This window comes from Amblyomma americanum, chromosome 1 (assembly GCF_052857255.1).
Source record: "Amblyomma americanum isolate KBUSLIRL-KWMA chromosome 1, ASM5285725v1, whole genome shotgun sequence".
Lineage (NCBI taxonomy): Eukaryota > Metazoa > Arthropoda > Arachnida > Ixodida > Ixodidae > Amblyomma > Amblyomma americanum.
The window spans coordinates 544,771,596-544,776,998 of NC_135497.1; the positions used below are offsets into that span (position 1 = coordinate 544,771,596).

The 5,403-nt window shown below is 44.8% G+C and overlaps 1 pseudogene; it reads left to right on the forward strand.

Moving 5' to 3' along the window:
* Positions 1-422: 422 nt before the first annotated feature.
* Positions 423-4,986, forward strand: LOC144129415 (uncharacterized; annotated as a pseudogene).
* Positions 4,987-5,403: the final 417 nt, after the last annotated feature.

Consider the following 5,403-nt stretch of genomic DNA (forward strand, 5'->3'; position numbering starts at 1 on the left):
GAAAATATAATTATATGCCATGTTTTAAAGCGTCTGTAGTTGCTCATTGCGTTTTCAGATATGTTCCTCACGTTAATTGTAGTGTGCTGCCTGTGCAGAACACAACTGCAATTTTTCTTTTCGGTCATGTTACTTGTTCTCTTTTGGTTGCTTATACTTTTTCTTGTCTGAAATTCTAATGCCGCCTTGCTACAAAGCTAGCATTCTGAATTTTTTTATAGCGTTATTAATTGTCTCTGAGCATAAGGGGAGTTGGGAAGAAAAGAGAATGGAAAGAAAAGATTGGGTGGATGTTGAATGAAGGAGAAAAGGTGCGCCGATCTAATGAAGGCGAGGAGGGTGGCAGAGGAACGTATATGCGTAATTCTATTTCTTTATTCATTGCACATGCTGAAAGCATTTCACATTAAAGGTCTTCATACATGTGCTCTTTTTTTGTTTACTTGACAGGAACAGTCAAGTATCCTCTGAATGCAGTGCCTGCACGTGACAGAGCAAACGAGGGCATGCTGAAAGACATGACTGAGGCATATCGTACTGCTGAATATGTTCGTGGTGTGAAAGGCCCATCCCCGCTCATCAACCTGGCTGGATTCGATATTGTATGGAGCTTCAGCGTGGACTACATGCATGCTGTCCTGCTTGGTGTGACACGCCAGTTTATGGAGCTGTGGGTGCCAGATGTTTGTGCTGCGTACTATATAGGGTCACCATAGCTGCTAAAAGATATTGAGCCGTTGTGTAGCTCAAAGCCACCACAATGCATGACTCGTCTGCCTAGATCAGTCCAGCTACGAAAGTTCTGGAAGGTCGCTGAGTGGCAACATTGGTTGCTGTACTTTAGTTTGGTGAGCTTAGATGGCATCTTGCCACCTCAGTACTTCAAGAATTTCAGCCTTCTAGTAAAAAGAATATATCTCCTGTTTCAGAATGAGGTGTCTTCAAGCGATATTGATGACAGTACCGAATGCCTTGTCGAGTTTTTTGTTGTTGTTCAGTTTTTGTTCTCCGAGAAGGATATGACGTACAATGTACACTGTATGCAGCACTTCGCAAAATATGTTGTGCAGCAAGGGCCTTTATGGGCACATTCGTGCATTGGCTTTGAGGGAGGTATAGGAAGGCTGAAGAAGCTGATAACATCAGCAAAGTGTGTGCCCCACCAGGTGATGAACCGTGTGGTCATGGCTCAAAATGTAAATGCGTTGAAGGTAGCGGCAATCCTGAAATTCAAAATTTTTTACGCCATACAGTCGTGTTCAAGAAAGAGCCTGTAGCCCTTCTGGGCAAGCCAAAGGCTTTAGATGGGGCCCTCCTGAACTTAATCGAGAGCCAAGTTCCCGAGCAGATCACTGGCCCTGTCGTGGAACATGCAGAGTTCGTATCTCTGGGCATGCGTTTCACAGCGATCAATACAAGAGACCAGACAAAACTGACTGTACAGCCATAGCAATGTCTGACAACGTGTGTGCAAAAATACAACACATTGTATTGGCTCACTGCAGTGACAGTAAGAGAGTTTTCATTGTATATAGAAACTATGTTGGCTCTCCATGTTTTGGTGCTACCCACATCTTTAAAGTACAAAGGTGGGCTGCACTGAAGGTTAAAGACATTAATGTGAATGCTAGAGCATGTGTTTGGCTTGAATGCGAAGGCAGGTCCTATTTCTGCAGCCTTGTTAATCGTTTTGTCTTGTAAGTTAGATCAGGGGAATTTTTTTTTGTTTTTGAGTTACCTTTGATGGCTTAATGGGTTTAATGTCCCAAAGCGACTTGGGTTATGAGGGGCACCGCAGCACAGGGCTTTGGATAATTTCGACAATTTGAGGTTTTTTAATGTGCACTGACATGATACAGCACACGGGCCTCTAGCATTTCGCCTTCTTAGATATGCAACCACCACAGCCGGGATCAAAATTGCATCTTTCAGATCAGCAGCCTTGTACTGTAACCACTGATCTACCATGGTGGCTTTAAGATACTTATAGAAAGTGTTTCCAAGCAGTAAGAAGTGTTGAGGTACAGGCCTCATGGCTGATGTTTGAAAGCTGTTGACACTCTGTTAACAGCTAATTTTGTTTTGCTGTAGATGTGGTTTCCTACAGTCACTGAACTCTTCAGTGATTTTTGTGGAGATCTGAAATATCTACAGAATTTCCTGCTGTCTACAAAATTGTTTCTTCATACTTTATTTTGCCTTGTAGCTTTTCTTCTACACGCCTAATATTTCCCTGACTAATGGACTAATTATTCATTTGCATCCACTGAAGTGCAGTCATACATGCTGCAAATGAAAGCTGTGCATCATCCGCAGAAAATTTGTAGTTAGAAGTTCATCCTGGTACAGAGTTTGAACACGGGACCACCGCTTAACCAGTTTCTGCACATTTTACCAAGTGCTTTACAGAGTGCACATTGTATGCCAGTTTTCACTTCGGAACAGGAGATTCTTGATTTGTTTTTTTATAGCATTATTTATTGCCTCTGGACATAAGCGCAGTTAGAAAGAAAAGAGTGGGTGCGTGTTAAATGAAGGAGAAAAGGCGGGCCGAGGAGGGCGTGGTGATGTGGGCTCTGCGTCCAAGCCATATACGAGGACGGGTTGTCTGGCTGGAGACCCGCTGCTGCAAGGTGGCAAATTCTGGTTGGCTTAAGCGCCGGGCAAACCCACAAGTGGGGAATGTCAGCCTCTGTATCTTGTGAGTTGTAGACTGGACACCCTAGGTGGGGATATAAGTTGCAAAATTGAGGCCAAGGCCACGTCCCAGTTAAGGCAGGTGTGAGGGCAGCCCCAACCCACATCTTTAGGAGCAGAACCTCCTCTGCACGGGTAAAACCGTGGCGGAGCGCTATCGCACATGGAGGGACGAGAGCACGTGTGCGGCACCGGAGGTGTTTCTTTCTCATGAGAAGGAGGGTAGCATCACCCATGCTGAGGAATTGAGGCATTGATATGGGTTGGTTCTCCAAACGGGTTGCAGAATCCGCAGAGCTTTGTGAATTCAGCAGGTCACGTGGGACCCACTCAATTCAAATGGCTTGCGGGGTGTGAGCCGCCAGGCGATGTATATTCTGGCAGATTTCTGGGCTGCGGCTGACGCATCGGAGTAGACGTGTTGCTTGAAGGGCATCTGTGCGGATGATAATGTTGGCTTTAGGGAGAAAGATAACTGCGACTACAGAGCGAAGCGCTTCTTGTATAACAACCAGCTCGGCACAGAAGAAAGAAGGGGGTTCTGCGAATCGAAACCGGGCCGTCTTGTTAAGTGCAGGCTTGCAGGGGCAGCAAACGGCAGTCGTTTCACAGTCCTAGATTATAGCTTCAACAAGTATAGTAATTCAGCCACGGGGTAGGTGACTAGCTTGTTCCGCCATGCTCAAACGGAATGGCATCCAGATCGGGCGATGTCTTTCGTTTAGCCTCATCTATTTGCTGCAAGCAGCTCAGATATCATAAAAGGAGCCACCTACCAGTGCAGTCTTGAATTTGTTTACAGAGCTTTATTTGTTTTGAAAAAATGAAATAAAGAATCCTGATTGTTTTTCATTCGTTCTGCCTTAATTGCAAGTTTGTCAACTGCTTAGTAAATTTACAAACCTTATTCTAGAGAAATAAATACAAAGCATATTGTAATCCTTGCCACCAGATTTGAATATGGCTTCCCAGTCAATCAATTATTCTTTATTCACCATTATTCCGCTCATGACAAAGGCTAGCTATAAGAACAAAAAAGCTGCTATGAGCAGCTTGACGACGTTCTTGCTCCTGTTTGCTCGGCAGTGCGGAAAGTAGAGGGTGTACAAATCGAGAATTCTTGATCAACTGGAACATTATGCAGTGTTCGGAGTTTGTAGCATGTAGCACTTTAGATTGATAAAGGTGCGAATGATAACCTTAATTCAGGGGGCAGATCTGTTCAAACACCTGATGCACTGCATAGCATTCCCTTAGCTCACACACTGACTGCCCATGTCTTTATAAGATGAACAGCTTATGCAGAATTTCGGCTTTGGAGCAAAACTGCTTCTTAAGTAATGTTCTGCTATGATGCCCTAATTACTATTTCAACTCCGACAAGAAACTCTGCATTCGAGCTGTTTTCTTGTGCCTCTGTTCTTATTGCCACATCCGCCTCATTTTTGATCAGAATTTTGATAGGTGTCCTTTGTGCCTAAATGTTTCCCGTTATTGGGCTGTCTGTAGACCAGTGGTCGGGCGAGCAATAAATATAATGTCACCCTGCCCGAAGTGCCAATGTCATAACGAGCAGGAGAGAGGAATATTGGAGCAAGCCTAATAAGAAAAATTTTTGCTGTAATGCTAATAATGCAGGTACATGATACTTGCTGCAGCGTGTACCCATGCTAAATACGTAGTGCAGAGATTTGAGGGAAGTGAAGTTGTTCGTCAGGGGAGTGCCTTTGGTCATTTTCGCAATGCACACAGTGCATGCGATTAGATTGATGTTCACCGATAAACCAACTTCCATCTAATTTAACGGTAAGTTCACTTCGCTTATGACTGCAATGTGCTAGCCCGTTGTGCCATTGGTGGTGCGGGCTGGGCAACATTTTTTTTCATTTTTTCTCTGCCAACACTAAAGTACAATATGCTGAGCCGCAGCAGCATATTTCCTTCATGACGTCCCTCAAACCAGTAAAAAAAAATTGCCCGTTTCGTTTTTGCCCACGAAAAGTTCTGCCCAGATGGCCCTCAATTGGAAACTTTTGCTTTCCACTTGACCCACAAATGGAACCATTTTCCTCTTATTTGGCCACCAGTTTCATCCATTTGGCTCTCAAGTGGGAATTGATGGTTGGTGGGAACTTGACCATTTACTTCCACTTAGTCCCCAATTGGGACCAGTTGGGCTCCAACTGGGATTCAATGTGGAACCAGTTGGTGGGAATTGAACCATTTGCTTCCCATTTGGTCTCCAACTGGGACCAGTTGGCTTCCAACTGGGATTCAAAGTGGAACTAGTTGGCTTCCAACTGGGACCAGTTGCTCCCAATTGAAACCAGTTACTCCCAGTTGAATTTCCAGTTGAAGATTTTCACCTGGGCAGGAGAGACACGCGACCTGCACCAGCGGAGATCTGCTTTCATTCGTACAGTGCTTGCAAGGTGCGCCGGCGTTTGAAGCAAGGCGCTTCTATAACACGAGAAGAATTTAGATGAACAAACTTTCGCTTTCTCGTTAGCAAAAGCTGCGTACTTCTTCCGTGGGCGCGAAGGGTTAGCGTTACACACGAGAACATTGAAGTGAGGCGGTTTCTAATAATGGTATTCATAATGTATACGTGCCTTTGAAGACAGGAGGACATTTGCAGCCCAAAGGTGTGTATCCAGCACGGCATGGCCCCCGTCAAACGTCTTTGGAACAGTGCTGACACGCACC